The 19,129-nt window shown below is 40.3% G+C and overlaps 1 pseudogene; it reads left to right on the top strand.

Annotated features, from left to right (window-relative positions):
- Positions 1-471: 471 nt before the first annotated feature.
- LOC110199404 (antigen peptide transporter 2-like) lies at positions 472-18,670 on the top strand (annotated as a pseudogene).
- The last annotated feature ends 459 nt before the right edge of the window (positions 18,671-19,129 follow it).

Genomic DNA, 19,129 nt, shown 5'->3' with positions numbered 1-19,129 from the left:
TTCAGTTAAGTGACTTGCCCAGGGTCACACAGCTTGTAAGTGTCAAGTGCTTGGTCTGAGGCTGGATTTGAACTCAGGTCCTCCTGACTCTAGGGCCAGTGCTCTATCCACTGTACCACCTACCTGCCCCCCAATTGTATTTTTAAGAGCTTGTTTTCTATAGTCAATTTTTGTACCTCCTTTTCCAAGCTATTAACTCTCTCTTGCGTACCTCTCATTTCCTTTCCAAATTTTTCTTCCACCTCTCTTATTTGACTTTTAAAATCTTTCTTGAGCTCTTCCAAGAAGGCTTTTTTGGTTTGAGACCAGTTCATATGCCCCTTTGAGTTTTTGGATGTGGGTATACTGACAATGCTGTCCTCTTCCGAATTTGTGCCTTGATCTTCCCCTTCCCCAAAATAAGAATCTATGATCATTTTCTATTTCTGCTTTGTGTTCATAGTGTTTGATTATTTTGTGATTTTAAAAAAAATGTTAAGTTCTCCTGCTGGACTGAAGGAGGCACTTAGCCAAGCTTCTATTACTGCTCACCCAGGCCTTGCACTTGAGTGTTTGGCTCCTGTTTGCTGGGGCCTTGCACAGGGATGTTTCACTACTGGTGGACGCCTGTCAGCCTGGAGCTTTGCATTCTGCAATAGTGCTTCCCAGAGTTGTGTCAAGGCACCTGGTGATAGCACTGCTGGAGAAGCTTGTTGCCCATGGTGGTTTTCCCAGCTGATGTCTACTGGTTCCTCTGCCTATATTAAGGCTCTCAGGGAGTGTGGTGGGGGGGGTCCTGGTGTTGGCACTTGCCTGCTCTTCCAACCTGGGTCTCAGGATCTCCCCCTGGTATGCTGAGGTGGGGCTTGTAGCTGGCTTGGTAGAATATCTCCACTCCTGTATTGCTCCCCCTCCCTCAGAGTGAGAGGGGCCTTTCCCATTAATCCCTCAAGCTTCCTGGGCTACAAGATTGCTGTGCCCTGTCTTTTGCTGGCTTAGAGTTTTTCCTGGGTGGATATTTTCTGGGCTTTCAGAGGTCAGTCAGGGAGGATGAGAGCAACTTACTTCTTATTCTGCCATCTTGGCTCCCAAAAGTCACATTTAATTGTATCTCCATCTAATATTTATCTATTTTTTTCTCCAAGAGTATGGAAATTTTCTTTCAAATGTGCTGTGAAAATCTAGTTAAACTGTACCTACTACAGTCACCTGATTTTTAGTCATTCTGTAATGTATATATATATATATATATATATATATATAAAAAACATATATATATATACACATATATATGTATACACACACACACACACACACATATATATATATAATTGATCTAAGGTAACATCAATAATAATAGTTAACATTTATGTAGTGCTACATATAAAATAAATAAGAAAGAAATTAAGGAGATGAATAGAATTTTATAAAAGTTAGATATGATAGAATACTAGAGACAAGTAAATAGGAATAGAAAGGAATATACCTTTTTTCTTGGCTGTACCTTAACAAAAGTTGACCATGTATTAGGCCACAAAAACCTCACAAACAAAGGCAGAAAAGCAAATATTAAATGAACCCTTTCCGACCATAATGCAATAAAAATACATCCATTAAAGGGCCTTGGAAGTACACACAAAAATATTGGAAATTAAACAATTTTATCCTAAAGAATGAATGAGTCTGAGAGCAAATTGTAGAAACAATAAAAATTTTCATTAAAGATAACAATAATGAGATAATAACCAAATTTTATGGGATGCAGCCAAAGCAGTATTTAGGGGGAAAAATTCTATCTCTAGATGCTTATACTGCTAAAAATGGTAAAGAGCAGATCAATAAACTGGGCATGCAACTTAAAAAGAAAATACATTTTAAATCCCCAATTACACACAAAGATAGAAATCCAGAAAATCAAAGGGGAAATTAATAAAATTGAAAGTAAAAAAAAAATTGAACCAATAAATAAAACTACAAACTTGTTTTATTTAAAAAATGGATAAATTGATTTAAAAAATAATAAAGTGATTGTTGATAAATCAAAATAAATTAATAAAATTTAAAAATAATAAAAATAATAAAAAATAATAAAATAAATTAGCCAGTATCAAAGCCACCACAAATTAAGCTGAAATTAAAGCAATTATTAGGAGTTATTTTGCTCAATTATATCTCAATAAAACAAAACAATCTAAATGTAATTGATGAATATTTAGAAAAAATATATAAATTACCCAAATTAACAGAAGAAATGGATTACTTAAACAACGCTGTCTTTAAAAAAGAATTTAACAAGCCATAAATGAACTTCCTAAGAAAAAATTCCCAGGACAAGCTAAAGAACATTTAAAGAACAATTAATTCCAATATAATATAAATTGTTTGAAAAAAATAGAAAAAGGTGGCGGCTAGGTGGTGCAGTGGATGGAGCACCAGCCCTGAAGGCAGGCAGACCTGAGTTCAGATCTGGCCTCAGACCAAACATTTGATACTAGCTGTGTGACCCTGGGCAAGTCACTTAGCCCTAATTGCCTAAAAATAGAAAAAAGAAGAAATCCTGCTAAATTCCTTTTATGATACAAATATGGTCTTGACACCTTTAGCTTGATACCTCCTACTTTAGCAAGGAGATCAGAAATAGAGAAAGAATACTATAGACCAATTTCCATAATGAATATTGATGTAAAATTGTAAATAAAATACCAGCAAGGAGATTACAGTGATATATCAAAATGATCATATACTATGATCAGGTGGGATTTATATCAGCAATACAGGGCAGGTTCATGCCCTGAGGCCCTGGGCTCCCCTCCTTCTGACTGATCTGATCCTGCTTTGGTTGTTGCAGGGGCTGCTGGGAACTCTTTGCTCTCCAGGGCTCCTTGTCCTCTGGCTGAAGAGGGCTTTTCAGGTGGGGTCCTGTGAGGGGTGCTAAGTTTATTGGGGAGGGCTTGGAAAGGTGAGGGAACTACTGCCTGCCTTGTGCCTGAGCACCCCCTTGTTCCTGTCCCTGAGGGCTCTGGTTCCAGGGGTTTTGAGTACTCCCCCTGTGCTCCTAGCCTCAGCCCCATGGTCCTGGCTCCTGCTGGCTTATGGAGCAGTGGGACTGGGCTGGGCTGTGTGGAAGGTGCTGAGTCCCTCAGAAGCCCCTCCCTCAGCACAGGAAAAGGAGCAAGTCTGGGAGAACAAAGCCATGATGTGGAGGCTGCTGAGGCTGTCCTGGCCTGACTTCCCCTTACTTGTTGCTGCTTTCTTCTTCTTGGCTGCTGCAGCCATAGGCAAATGGACAAGGTGGGAGTGTGTGGGGGACAGCATGAATCTAAATTAACATGGAAAATGGTCCTTGATGTTACTTCCTGTCCATCCTGCTCATGCCCCACTCCAGGTGAGATGGTCATCCCCCACTACACTGGTCATGTGATTGACATTCTGGGCCAAGACTTTGACCCTGATGCCTTCATCACTGCCATCTTCTTCATGTGCCTGTTCTCTTTTGGAAGGTTGGTGACTTGGTAGGGGCAGGAGGAGGTAGAGAAATTGTATCCATATCCTTTAAGGCTCTGCCACTTACTGTCTCTGTGATCTTGAAATAATTACTTCATAGTTCTGGGCCTTAGTTTCCTCATCAATAAAATGAAGGGGGTGGGACCAGAAACTAACAATTCCAAATCCTATGACCCTGAGGAGATTTCTTCATCATTTAAACCAATGTGATATCCATTGTCCAGCTGCTCCTAGATACAGAATCTGCCCTCCTGAAAGGTGGGAAAACATCTCTTCCACAAGACTTGGATCTGGGAATGCTACTTTTTTTAGATGCTCCTATTCTGAGGTAGGAGACATGAACCCCCTTTCCCCTCAGGGAGCACCCATTTTAACAAAGGAATGCATTTTCCATCTTTGGGGAAGTTCTTTTTCTGTTGATGCAGATGAAATAACCTGTAGTCCCTGAGCTATGACTGATGGGGGAGACAGCAGCTAGACATTTGACAAAGGATTCAACAATATATGAATGTGCTCATTCAATTTTTTATTCATTCAGAAGTATTTATTTAGTATCAGACAGTGGGAACATTATTTTGTCCTAGTAGTCTCCTGCCTTCTCTGCCAGGAGAGGGGAGGTATGGTGCATTATCTGTTCTCAGGGAACTTTCTGGTTTTTTTAGATATGAAGAGTTTCATTTCCTTTCAGTGATCTTTTCACATACATTGTAATAGCTGTTGTATAGATTCTTCTCTTGGTTCTATTTATTTCATCTTGCATCAGTTTTCAAAAATCTTTCCATGTTTCTCAGAATTGTACTTGTCATTTATTACTACACAATCATGTTCCATTAGATTTATATAGCTTCATTTTTCAGTCATTTCCCAGCTAATGCATCCTCAGTGTATTTCCAGTTCTTTGTTACTGCTGATATGAACATTTTTGTATATTTTGGTATTTTTGGTATATTTTGGACCCTTGTTTCTTAGGGTATAAGCCCAATTGTGGGATTGCGAAGTCAAAAGGTTTAGATAGTGTAGTCACTTTACTTGCATAATTCAGAACTATTGGACCAATCTATAGGCTCACCTACAGGATTAGTGTGCTTGCCTTCAAGAGGCCCTCTAATATTTGGCCATTCTCATTTTTTTTTTTTTGGTCATTTTGGCCAATTGTGTTCCATGACCTCCATTTGCAAACATGCTCAGCCTTCCCATGTCAATGCTTGTTCCCTCTAATTATTGCTCTTCCACTGCTAATCTTCTAGGATGACATACATCTACTGCCTCCATTTCCTCATCTTCCTTAAGCCTTTATCTTCTGTCTGTTGCCCCATTATTCTACTGAAACACTGTTCTCAAAGGTCATTAATGACCTTTCCAACTCCAAGCCCATTTCTAAAGTTTAATGCTTTAATTTCTGTAGCATTTGTTATATTTGATTACCTCCTCTTCTTTTTCACTGCACCACACTGGTATTCTTTTTATATTTCTGACTATGCTCTTGCCTTGTTTATAGGCATGATCTCCAGATCTTTTAATGTGGGGATTCCCTAAAGCTCAACTTTCATCTTCAGATCTCTGATTTGTTTTATTTTGTACTTTTGGGGCTGATTTATGCTCATAGTTTCACACATCAATTCTGATGATTCCCAAAGCTATGTCTCTAGTCCTGATGCCTCACCTAAGTTCCAGGCCTACATCTTCAAATGCTTGCTAGACATCTCCATAAGATGTCCCTGTATCTCCTCAACTCAATATATACCAAATCAATCTCTTTTTTAAAAAAACTTATTTTTTATTTATTTCATTAAATATTTTTCCAATTATATTTAAGAAATTTTAAGTTCTGAATTTTCTCCCTCCCTTCCAAACCTTCGCCTCCATGAGAAGTCAAACAATTTGATATTAATTACATATGTGTGGTCATGAAAGCATATTTCCATATTAACCATATTGCAAAGGAAAACACTAACAAAATAAAACAAAAATAAAGTTTAAAAAGTATACTTCAATCCACATTCAGAGTTTATCAGTTTTCTTTCTGGAGGTGGATAGCATCTTTCATCATGGTTCCTTTGGAATTTTCTTGGATCATCGTCTTGGTCAGAGTAGCTAAGCCTGTCGTAGTTGATCACCCTTACAATATTGTAATTACTGTGTGTGATGTTCTCCTGGTTCTGCTCTCTTCACTTTGCATGAGTTTTTAAGAGTCTTCCCAGGTTTTTCTGAAACTATACTGCTCAGCATTTCTTACAGCACAGTCATATCACAATCATATCATGACAATCACATGCCATAACTTAATTCAGTCCTTTCCTCAAATTGATGGGTATCCCCTTGATTTCCAATTGTTTGCCACCACAAAAAAAAGAGCTGCTAGAAATATTTTTATGCAAATAGGTCTTTTCCCCTTCTCTTTGATCTCTTTGGGATACAGAACTAGTAATGATATTGCCAGGTCGAAGGATATACACAGCTTCATAGCTCTTTGTGTATAGTTCCAAATTGTTCTCCAAAATGTCTGGACTAGTTCATAACTGCACCAACAATGTATTAGTGTCCCAATTTTTCCACTTACCCTCCAGAATTTTTCAGTTTTTTTACTCTCATGTTAGCCAATCTGATAGGTGTAAGGTGTTACCTCAGAGCTGTTTTAATTTGCATTTCTCTAATTAGAAGTGATTTAGAGCATTTTTTTTCCATGTGAGTATTCATACTATTGATAGTTTTGATTTCTTTTATAAATTACCTGTTCATATCCTTTGACTATCTATCAACTGGGGAATGGCTCTTATTTTTATAAATTGGGCTTAGTTCCCTATATATTTGAGAAATGAGGCCACTGCCTGCAATAAAATTTCTTTCTGAGTTTCCTGTTTTCCTTCTACTTTTAGCTGCATTAGTTTTATTTGTGAAAAAGCTTTTTAATTTCAGGTAATCAAAATTATTTATTTTACTTCCCATAATCTTTTCTATCTCTTGTTTAGTCATACACATTTCTCTTAGCCATAGATCTGACACATATAAATTTCCATGCTTCCCTAATTTACTTACAATATCACCCTTCAGGCCTAAATCATCTATTTTTGTTGACCTTATCGTTGTGTGTGGTGTGAGATGTTGGTCTTTACCTAGTTTTTTCCAAACTGATTTCCAGTTTTGCCAGCAGTTTTTGTAAAATGATGAGTTCTTACCCCCAAAGCTGTTTACATTATCAAACACCAGATTATTATGACCCTTTACTACTGTGTATCACATACCTAATCTATTCTACTGATCCATCATTCTATTTCTTAAGCCAGTAATAGACTGTTTTGAAGACTACTGCTTTGTAATATAGTTTGAAATCTGGAACTGCTAGGCTACCTTCCTTAACATTTTCCCCATTGATTTCCTTGATATTCTTGACCTTTTGTTCTCCCAGACGATTTTTGTTACTGTTTTTCCTAGCTCTATAAAACAATTCTTTGGCAGTTTGGTATGACACTGTATAAATTAGTTTAGGTAGAATTCTTCTTTTATTATATTGGCTTGGCCTACCCATGGGCAACCAACATTTCCCCAATTGTTCAGGTCTGTCTTTATTTATGTGAAAAATGTTTTGTAATTATGCTTATATAATCCTTGGGTTTGTCTTGGCAGGTAGATTTCCAAGTGTTTTATATTGTCTGCAATTATTTTAAATATAATTTCTCTTTCTATTTCTTCCTGTTAGGTTTTGTTGATAGTATATAGAAATGTTGATGATTTATTTGGGTTTATTTTATATCCTGCAACTTTGCTGAAGTTGTTCATTGTTTCAACTAGTATTTAGTTGATTCTCCAGGATTGATTCTCTAAGTATATCATCATATCATCCACAGAAAGTGATAGTTTTGTTTCCTCATTGTTTATTTTTTGTGCCTTCAATTTCTTTTTCTTGTCTTATTGCAAAAACTAACATTTCTAATACAATATTGAATAATAGTGGTGATAATAGGCATCCTTGCTTTACCTCTCATCTTATTGGGAAGGCTTCTAATGTATACCTATCACAAATGGTGCTTGCTCTTGGTTTTAGATAAATCCTACTTATTATTCTAAGAAAAGCTCCTTTGATCCCTATACTTTCTAATGATTATAATGTGAATAGGAGTTATGTTTTGTTCAAAGCTTTTTTGTTTTTTTCCATCTCTGTGCAGCTAGGTAGTGTAGTGGATAAAGCTCTGGGCTTGGAATCAGGAAGGCTCATCTTCATGAATTCAAATCCACCTGCAGACACTTCTTAGCTGTGTGACCCTGGGCAAGTCACTTAACCCTGTTTGCCTCAGTTTCCTCATCTGTAAAATGAGTTGAAGGAGGACATAATAAACCATTTCAGTGTCTTTTCCAAAAAAAACCCAAAATAGGGTCTAAAGAGTTAGACATGACTGAAGTGACTAAACAACAAAATTGACATAATTATATGATTTCTGTTGTTTTAGTTATTGATACAGTCAATTATTCTTATACTTTTCCTAATTGTGATCCAACCCTACATTCCTGGCATAAATCCCACCTGGTCATATTATATAATCTTCATGTTATGTTGTTGTAATTTCCTTGCTAGCATTTTATTTAAAATTTTTGCACCAATATTCATTAAGGAAATGGGTCTATAGTTTTCTTTCTCCATTTTTGTTTTCTCAGGTTTAGGAATCAAAACCATATTTGTGATAGAGAAGGAATTTGGTAAGACTTTTTCTTTACCTATTTTTTTTTCTAATAGCTCATATAGTATTGAAATTAATTCCTCCTTAAGTATTTGGTAGAATTCACTTCTAAATCCATCTGGTCCTTGGGATTTTTTCTTAGGGAACTCTGATTACTTCTTCAATTTATTTTTCTAATATAGGGTCATTTAAGCATTCTTTTATCTGCTGTATTAATCTGGGCAGTTTATATTTTTGTAAATATCTATTTCACTTAGATTATCAGTTTTAGTGCAATATAATTGGGCAAAATAATTCCTAATAATTACTTTAATTTCATCTTCATTGGTGGTGAATTTACCCTTCTTCTCATTTTTAATACTAGTAATTTGGTTTTCTTCTTTCTTTTTAAAAATCGTATTAGTTAATAAATTAGTAATTAATTAATTAATCATTTATCTATTTTATTGGCTTTTTCATAAACCCAGCTCCTAGTTTTATTTATTAGTTTAATAGTTTTCTTTGTTACTTTCAATTTTATTTATCTCTCTTTTGAGTTTCAGAATTTCCATTTTGGTGCTTAATTGGGGATTTTTAATTTGTTCTTTTTCTAGTTTTCCTAATTGCATGCTCAATTCATTGATCTGCTCTTTCTCTCTTTTATTGATGTACACACTTGTAGATACAAATTTTCCTCTAAGTACTGCTTTGGGTGTATCTTGAATATTTTGGAATGTTGTCTCATTGTTGTCTCTTTGTTTATTATTTCTCTGACTTGTTATTTGGCCTACTTATTCTTAGGATTAGATTTTTAGTTTCCAGCTAACTTTTAATTTATGCTTCCATGGCCTTTTATTAAATGTAATTTTTGTAACCTTAGCAAGATGTAGTTTACCTACTTATCCTTTTAAATTAGGTCTATATTTGTTTTTGCTTTGTCTGAGATCATGGTTGCTACTCCTGCCTTTTTTTGCTTCAACTGAAACATAACAGATTCTGCTCTGGACCCATATTTTAACTCTCTGCATATGTCTCTCTGTTTCAAGTATGCTTCTTGTAAATAACATATTGTCAGATTCTGGCATTTAATCTATTCTCTTATCCACTTCCATTTCAAGAGTGAGTTCATCCCATTAACATTAACAGTTATGATTATTAACTGTGCATTCAGCCCTCATCCTGTTTTCTTCTCTTCCTCTTTCTCTCTTTTTATCCTGTTTCCCTTCTAAAGTCTGTTTTGCTTCTGACCACTGTCTTCTTTTATCTGCCTTCTCTTTTATCACCTCCTTCTTGTTCCCTTCTTTTATTTCCACATTGAGTAAAATAGATTTCTATTACCTATTATTCACCTACACCCCCCCCCACATGTGTATGTATACATACTATATGTGTGTGTGTGTTCCCTCTTTGAACTACTTTAGATGTGTATAAGATTCAAGTGTTGGCTGCTCCTCCCATTTTCTCTTCACTGTAAAAACTTTTCCTTGCATGCCTTTTTTATGTGACATAATTTCTCCCATTCTTCCTCTCTCTTCCTCTTTGTCCAGGGGCATTCCTTTTCCTCACCCATTCATTTTTTTTTAGAACATCCCACTATTATCAAATCACTCCAGGACTTTCTTCCTATGTAGATTCCTTATATCTGACCTAATAATGATAAAGTTCTTAGAAGATATCACCTTCCTATCTGTTTTTTGTATTTTTTTTTTGGTGAGGCAATTGGGGTTAAGTGACCTGCCCAGGGTCACACAGCTAGTAAGTGTCAAGTGTCTGAGGTCGGATTTGAACTCAGTTCCTCCTGACTCCAAGACCAGAACTCTATGCACTGTGCCACCTAGCTGCCCCACACCTTCCTATTTGGAAGGAAAACAATTTAACTTTATTGAATACGTTATAATTTTTCTCATATGTTTACCTTTTTGTGCTTCTCTTGAGTCTTGTATTTGAAAGTTAAATTTTCTGTTCAATTCTGGTCTTTTCATCAGGAATACTTGAAAGTTCTCTATTTCATTAAACTTCTTTTTATTCCCTTGAAGGATTATACTCAGTTTTGTTGGGTAGCTTATTCTTGGTTATAATCACAGCTCTTTCAACTTCCAGAATATAATTTTCCAAGCCCTCTGTTCCTTTAATGTGGTAGGCTATTAAATTTTGTGTGATCCTGACTGTGGCTCTATGGTACTTTAATGGTTTCTTTCTGGCTACTTGAAGTATTTTCTCTTTGGCCTGCAAAGAGAATTTGGTTATAATGTTCCTAGGAGTTTTCATTTGGGGATCTCTTTCAGGTGGTAATTGGTGGATTCTTTCAATTTCTATTTTACTCTCAGGATTAAGGTAGTTTTCCTTAATAACTTCTTGAAATATGATGTTTAGGTTCTTTCTTTGATCATGGCTTTCAAATAATCCAATAATTCTTAAATTATCTCCACTCTATTTTCTAGTTCAATTGTTTTTCCAATGAGGTATTTCATATTTCCTTCTATTTTTTCTATTCTTTTGACTTTGTTTTATTGTTTCTTGATGTCTCACAAAGTCATTAGTTTCTGCTTGTCCAATTCTAATTTTTAAGGAATTATTTTCTTTGCTGAGCATCTGTACCTCTTTTTCCTTTTGGACAATTCTGCTTTTTGAGGGCTTATTTCCATCAGCCAGGTTTTGTATCTCTTTTTTCTCTTTGGTCAGTTCTGTTTTTAAACTGTTATTTTCTTCAGTATTTTTTTTGCCTCTTTTACCAATGTGTTAATTGTCTTTTCGCATTTTTTCTTCCTTTGCTTTCATTTTTAACCTAATTTTTCCTCTCCCTCTCTTATTTGATTTTTAACATGATTTTTAAAAAAACATTCTTGTTGGGTTTGTGTCCAATTCACATTTTTCTTTGAGGCTTTGCTTGTAGATGTTTTGTATTCATTGTTTACTTCTGAGTTTGTGTCTTGATCATCCCTGTCACCAAAGTAGATTTTTATGGTTAGGTTCTTTTTGTTATTGTTGTTGTTGTTGCTGTTTGCTCCTCTTCCCACCCTATTTCTTGATTTGGAATTTTATGTTAATATTGGCTCTGTTCCATGGGTAGGGGCTGGAGGGATTCCGTCTTAAGCTTCAGTCCTTCCCACACCGCTGTTTTCAGAGCTAGTTCTGGGTATTTGGAAGTTTTTGGTGCTTCCAAAGTGGTATAATCTTCATAAAGGTATGGTCACTCTTCTTCTGGTCTGTACTCTGGTTCTTACCTAGGAAGGGCCTCTGATCCCTTGGATTATGGTTAATACTGCTCTTCAGGGACCTCTGCTACTCTAGTATCAGAAGCAATATTGTTCCTCAGGGGTCCCCAGTCCCTTGGTACTGGAAGTGATACTGCCTCTCAGGATTTCTACTCCCTTCTGACTAAAAGTGCTCCTTTCTATTCTTGAACTCAGAAGTGGGTATAGGCAATGGAGGTGCCAAACAGCATCTGGTCCTATGCCCAGTGCGAGCACAAGGATCTCCTATAATCTCTTTCTGACAAGTTGCTAGATCTGCTTACTGTCACTGGCTTGAAAGTTCCCAAAGCTGCTAGTCCCTGCTAGTCCCACCTTCTAGTCCCACCACTGTTGTTTCATGCACATGAGTTCTGAACCAGCCTTCTCCCCCATGTCACAGATCTCTCTGACCTCATATGTTGTCTTGGGCTAGAAGAATGTCTCACTCTGACCTTTTGTTGATTTTGCCACTCCAGAGTTTGATTTTAGGTGTTATTTTAAAGTTGTTTAGAGGAGGATGTTGGGAGGGCTCAGCTGAGTGCTTTCTCTATTCCACCATTTTAGCTTTACCCCTGGAAGTCCTCCCCAAATTAATCTCATAACACTTCTTCTCAGACCACCTACAATAGACTTATTATCTCCCCCCACTCACCCACCACACCAACCTAATTCAACCCCTACTTCCTTGTCTATGGCATCACCATTCTATTACTGAATATCAAAACCTCAGGACATTTTTGACTTCTCTGATTATGTTCTGATTCCTTCCATTTCTCTCTTTAAACTTTCTGGTTTGTATTCCTTCTTTCTATCCTCGCTGCCACTACCCTAGCCTAGGTTTTTATCATTCATGTCTCAATTGCATTAAGTCTCCTGCCTGGTCTCTCTATCTCCAGTAACTCTCTTAAAAAAACTTTCATCCTTCCTTTGCTTACAGGGCTACATCAGCTAACAGTGTGGCCCCATTTAACCTATTCTTATCTCTCAGTTTTTCCCACTGCAAACTCTCTGCTTCAACCAGGCCAGTTTCCTTACCATCCCTTAAACATGTGTTGTTCCTTATCACCTCTGTGCCTTTCAATGAATTGATTAATTAATTACTTAAGTATTTATTAAGGGCTTACTATGTGAGTAGAACAGTTCTAAGCAATGGGGATACACATAGAAGAGTAAGAGTCCTTTCACTCAAAGAACTCACATGGAAACATCCTTAGGGTGCAGCTATAAAGCAGACAATAATGTCTCTTCTTTAATGTCATCTCCACGAAAATCTCAGCTTCTCCTATTGAACCATTTGAGAGTGCCGAGGACTTTGGGGGCAAGGGTGTTTGTTCTTTAGTCTTTATTAGATGTGGCTATAGGACCTGGGGGGCAGTTGCCAGGCTGCATCTCCACAGGGGTTGCTACCCAGGATAACCTGAAGGCACTCAATGAGAAGCATTGCTATTCCCAACACTCTTGTGTTCAAGATTATCTTCCTCAGGGTCTGAGTGGAAATAGTAGTAATATGGTGGTGTTTTGACTTCCCTAGCACATACTGTCATTTGTATTTCTCTCATAGTGTGCCTTGCTGCCTCAGCAAGGTTAGCTTGGTCTGTGAGTGGCAGTTGTTTCTGGCCCCTTCTCTTCAGGAGTTGTCTCCCCAAATGTCTCCCCCATGATGACACACCTAAAAGCAGGACTGGTGGTCAGGAGTCTGATGCCAATTCCACAACTTCTGTGTTATCTAATGGCAGTTGGTCAGCCATCATTGCCAGCTGTGATGAGAAAGAGGGGCCCTATCTTCATGATGATTTCTCTCTTCATTAATGGCTTCAGGGAAGCTGGTCTTGTGTTGAGAAATAAAGCTCTTCCCAAGGCTCTTAGGTTCTTTGTTCATGCTACTCTTTTCTCCCTGCCTTAGATGCCCTCCCACCTTCTCTAAGCCTATGTAAATCCTAGCCACCTTAAGACAAAATTGTTTCCTATAAAATGGTTCCTGATTACCCTAATGACCCTCTTCTCTTAATTCCTACATCACTTTTATCTATTCCATGAATTTTTATATTACTTTGTATATGATTTGTACTATATTGGAACTGTTTGCCAAGTTCATAAATAAATTGATAAATCCTTCAAGGTGGGAACAAACCTGGTGGTAGCATGACACTTTGCCTTTCAGAAGAGAGAAAAAATTCCCTATTTGGTGTGGGTATCATTTCTAGGGAATTATTCATGAAAGTATGTAGCTCTTGGTGTGTGAAGGTTTCCGTATTGATGGGAGGTTGACCCATTAGCCAGAAAATAGTCTAATGCTGTCACTTGACTGTTCCTGCTCATAAGAGGGGAAAAGCCTACACTCTGCAAAGAGGACTCTGGGTAGGGTTTCAATCTCTCAAACAGGATTGAGGTGAAAGAATGGCACTTGGAGATGCATGTCCTCTTAGCTCTATCAACCAGGCTAGTTTTGTGATGGGACTTGAATTGAGGTTAGTTCATAAGAGTTTTATTTCACAGAATTCATTCCATTCTGTTCTTTCTTACTTTCTTTGGCATTTAGTTTTGTTTTCTTTTAGCATCTCAGTAAAGGCTGGGAGACAGCTAGGTAGTGCAGTGAAAAGAGAAATGAACCTGGAGTCAGGAAGGCCTGAGTTCAAATGCAGCCTTATATACTTACTAGCTGGGTCAACTTGGGCAAGTCACTTAACCTTTGTTTGCCTCAGTTTCCTCAACTGAAAAACAGAGATAACAAGAACATCAACTTCCTAGAGTTGTGTTGAGGATCAAATGAGATAATATTTGTTAAAGCACTTAACATAGTTCCTGACTCAAAAGTAAGTGCTATATAAATAGTAGCTTTTATTATCATTACTTCCTGTGAAAATCTTCTATGTCTATGCTGAACTGATGCGAAAAGTGATTTGTTCCCCTCATGTAGATAGAGAGGAATCCTTACGGACTTGCTGGCAGTGAATGAACCAACTCTAGAATTCAGAGAGCACCGGGAAAATTGGGGCAGAGAGTGAGAGTCTAGGCGAGATAATCAGATAAGTTGTGGGGGGAGACAGAATTTATATTGCCTTTCTGATGGTGCTATCTCACCATGCCCTTCACTTCTCTCATAGCCCCAACAGCCTGTGGTGGAGAGCTGCTAACAAAACAAGTCCTCACTATGTCTGTGGAATTGGATTCTACTGCCCTCCCTCTGCCACTTGGGTTTCTCCTGTCATGTCTCCCCTCTATCCTCATCCATCCATTCTGCCACCTATTCTTTCTGGTGGCATTTTCCCTCTGTTTCCCTCTCCTTTTTCCTCTTTATGTCTCTCCCTCACCCATATCCCTCTTTCTCCATTGACTTTCTCCTCTCTTCCTCATCCATTCTTCCTATGATTCCACAGGCTGACTCTTCCCCACCTGTATTCCTGCTTACGCTTTCATCTTTCTCATTCCCCAGCTCATTATCTGCTGGCTGCCGAGGAGTCCTCTTCACCCTTGTCCAGTCCCGAATCAACCTGCGTATTCGACGTATGCTCTTTTCCTCTCTGCTACACCAGGACCTCAGCTTCTTCCAGGAGACCAAAACAGGTGGGATTCAGAGCCTGGATCTTTGGTTCCTCTGGGCTTTCCTAACCCCTCAGGGTCCCTTTCATGCCCTACCCCCCCTCCTTCCATAGTTGAATGTACATTGAGCTGGGTCCCTGTCAGGGTGGGTTGTGGTGACCTTATCTCTCTCCCAAGTAGAGGGGAGGAGGCAGAGTCATAGAGGCTGTTCTTTGAGTTTCGATGACCGTGAAGGTGAGTTGACCCAACTCTAGTTTCTGGGTCTGTGTGTTCCATTCTGGAGCATAGCCTCATTCTTTCTTCCCCAGGGGAGTTAAACTCACGCCTATCTTCAGATACCAACTTGATGAGCCGCTGGCTCCCTTTAAATGCCAATGTGTTCCTTCGGAGCTTGGTAAAGGTGATAGGGCTGTATGCCTTCATGTTCAGTCTCTCATCTCGATTCACCTTCCTCTCCACGTTTGAAGTGCCCCTCTCAATGGCTGTCGAGAGGGTCTACAATGTCTGACACCACGTATATGTGGGCAGGAGCACAGCTTAGAGGAGAGGCATAGTCTGGTGCTGGTGGGATGGCCTGCAGGAGGATCCTTGGGACAAAGGATGGATATAAAGGTTGGGGAAGGAGAGAGCTGGGATTGAGGTTGAAGACTGGCTCCAATAAGGGAGCTAGGATGATGGGGTGTGTGGAGGGGTCTCCTTTGCCTCACTCTCCTTTCCTCTGATACCTTCTCCTCAGGCATTGCTACAGCAGATCCAGGATGCGGTGGCAGAGGCTGGTCAGATAGTGTGGGAGGCAGTGGGAAGCCTGAAAACTGTGAGGAGTTTTGGAGCAGAGGAGGATGAGGCCCAAGGCTATGAGAAAGCCTTGGAGCACAAGCATCAGCTAGAGTGGTGCCAAGACTGGGAGTGGGCAGTCTATCAGCTTTTCAGGCAGGTGAGCCAGGCCTAACAGCTTAGTGGGACGCGACCAAGGGAGTTCAAGGATAGTAGCTACATCCCTAGATGCTGCTGCTCTCAGCCTCTGATCTCTGATGTGTGACTTTCCCTTTTCAACTCCTAACCCTTTGGTCCTTTATTTCCCAGTGACTCTCATCATCACTGATCTCTGCTTGTAGTAGGAGGAACAGGGATAAGAATTGGAGAGAGGCCACTAGGGAGGTAACCAGCCACATCCTCAGCCCATTTTCCTCTTCTCCTTCAGGGACTTCACCTGGGGATGCAAGTATTAATGATGAATTGTGGGCAGAGGCAGATCTTGGCTGGGGAGCTCACAACGGGGGGGCTCATCTCCTTCCTGCTCTATCAGGGGGACATGGGGAGTTATACACAGGTAAGGCAGCAGACTCTTGCTCTGTCTTTCTTTCAGTTTCAGGCTTTACTGGGGGTGGGATGCCAAGTTTTGAAAGATTGGTTTTCCATATGCCTGATTCTGTGTGGGGAAACTCTCAGTGGCTCTAGTTTATGACTCTGCATTATCTTATTTCTCTAGGATCTTGTGTACATCTGTGGGAACATGGTGAGCAATGTGGGTGCTGCAGAGAAAGTTTTCTGATACCTGGACAGTGAGCCACAGATGCCTCCTCCTGGGACACTGCCCCCTTCTTCCCTGCAGGGCCTCTTGGAATTCCAAGATGTCTCCTTTGCTTATCCCACCCAGCCAACCAAGTCTATCCTCAAGGTGCCTGGGAGGAAGCCCAGAATCCAGTTTTGTGGCCCTCAGCTTTCTTCTATGTGAAAGGGGTGGTGGGGCTGACTCTGGTCTTTAATCTTGATTTTCCTGAGTCACAAGATGGTGATTACCTCAAGGTGAGGGAGGAGGTCTTCACCCATTTCTCTCATTGATTACTGCCTCCTTTCCCCTTCCCCTCCAGGGAGTGACGTTCACTCTGTACCCTGGGAAGGTGACAGCCCTGGTAGGGCCCAACAAGGCTGGGAAGAGCTCAGTGGCTTCATTGCTGCAGAATCTGTATCAGCCCACAGGAGGCCAGTTGCTGCTGGATGGGGAGCCTTTGGCCCAGTACCAGCACTAGTACCTGCACTCAAAGGTGACCAGGGATGAGGAGAAGGAGAGGGAGATGAAGTTGAGGAAGGAAACACTGGGAGAAGTAGGGTGGGCAGGTCTAGGGAAGAGAGAAAGAGATTTCTTCTCCTGAAGACCTAAGGAGTAGAGGAGAGTCCCGTGGGTCCCTGTCCTGGTTTAGCTCACCTAGGGTCCCCTTCCTGCATAGGTGTCTGTGGTTGGATAGGAGCCTGTGCTGTTCTCAGGGTCTGTGAGGGACAACATTGCCTATGGGCTGGAGAACTGTGGGGATGATGAGGTGAAGGCTGCTGCCCAGGCAGCCCATGCTGATGGATTCATTGCCAATATGGAGCATGGACTGGACACAGGTAAATTCACCAATCTTCAATACTGTGACAATGAGTTTCCAGATAAAAGGGAACTTGACCATTCCTTAATGAGGTCAGCAGGGTGCTAAAATTGGCATTGCTCCCTATTTTTCCTTCTACCCTGGGTCTTCTATTTTATATAAAAATACTTTGGGCCTACTCATCCAGGATTTTTTGCCTAGAAGACCATGTGATTTGTGTGAAATGTGATGCCACCTCTCCCTGGGTGGCACCATTGGGCATGTATCCCTGTAACTTTCTTAATCTCACATGAGGGGAAATGACAGAGGGCAAAATTGGAGACAAATGAGTGTTTCCTCTACATGGAATAGTCACAGGACCCTGTCACTGAGGAAGGGTATATTCTCTGTCTCTTCAGCTGCAGGGGAAAAAGGAAGCCAGTTGTCTGTGGGACAGAAGCAGTGTGTGGCCATTGCTTGGGCCCTGGTGAGGAATCCCTATGTCCTCATCCTGGATGAGGCCACTAGCGCCCTGGGCATGGAGTGTGAGAAGGAGGTAAGGGCAAGGTGCTGGTAAAAGTCAGAATTCTGGAGGCAAATGAGGTTAGGGCCTGAGCCACGTATGGCAGTGGTGTTAGGGACAGGCAGAACTGACAGGGACTGTATGGGGCAAGGGAGATGGGGGAAAGCATTCCTGGACCAGGTGTCTCCATGAAATTATACGTGTATCTCTTCTCAGTATTCTACATCCCACTTGACAGAGCACAAGTGGATACTGGATATTGGTGGTAATGGTGGGTTTCCATGGTTCCCTCCCTTTTTTCCTTCAAATCCTGCCCTACCCACTGACATGCCACATTTCCATTATTATCTCAGGTGCAGTAAGCAGTGCTGGGGTAGGCATGGAGGTTTTAGTGTTTGTTTCTCTAATGCCCAGTCTTCTCACCCTCAGCTTCAGGAGAAAATGCTGCAGGGGGGTTGGACAGTGCTGGTGATTGCACACCGCCCGCAGACAGCTCAGGCTGCTGATCATATTCTGGTGCTGGAGCAAGGGAAGGTGGTGGAGCAGGGGACCCACACTGAGCTCATGGCCCAGAGAGGCCTCTATCATCGCCTGGTGCAGTGACAGCTTGAAGACTGAGTCCCTAGAGGAAGGAGGAGAGCTTTTTATGTACGGTTGCGTTTGGGTTTGGGTCAGAGTCTCTAGGATGCAGGGAAATCCTTGCTCTGAGTGCCTCTAGCCCGAATGCCTGTGCAATAGTCACTACAGCTGGGGAGATGATGGGGCCTTGGACAAGAGGTACCCCCAGGGATATCCCTTTCAAGAGACTATGTTGTTTCCCGGCTTCTGTTCAGAGCTCTGCATACCTGGGTGTGGGCATGCCAGTCAATAAAGCATTTTTCTAAGGATGAACATGATGGTGAGAAAGAGAGGACTAACTTGATGCTAGTGCTAGGCTCTGCACACTTCTGGAGGGAAGGGCTGAGCTGGTCTTGCTGGAACTTTCTTATGGTATTAAGTGTTATTTTTATTTCAGGTTCTCAGGGCCAACTCAAGACAGGGTCCTGCAAGCTCTCAGTGCTCTCAGAGTGGTCTGATCAAGGGCAAAAACTTACTTTTGCCCCCTCATCTTGGCTATGCAATTTCCTGACATGGGGTTGAATCTGAGCCATATAGACAAAATTTGGTTTGAGAAATAAAAGCTCAAGAACCCCTTGGGAAATAATCATGGAAGTGGGAGGGAAGTGAGCCTAGTAGCAACAGGTCTCAAACTATACTGTAAAGCCTAGCATCAAAGGTGATTTTGTACTGGCTCCATCAGAGGAACAGATTAGGTATACAACATGTAGAAGCAATGAACAGTATAGCAGA

Source organism: Phascolarctos cinereus, unplaced genomic scaffold, assembly GCF_003287225.1.
Source record: "Phascolarctos cinereus isolate Bilbo 61053 unplaced genomic scaffold, phaCin_HiC Scaffold_5;HRSCAF=322, whole genome shotgun sequence".
Lineage (NCBI taxonomy): Eukaryota > Metazoa > Chordata > Mammalia > Diprotodontia > Phascolarctidae > Phascolarctos > Phascolarctos cinereus.
Note: the sequence above shows the minus strand (reverse complement) of the source record. Positions and strands in the feature narration are given on the sequence as shown.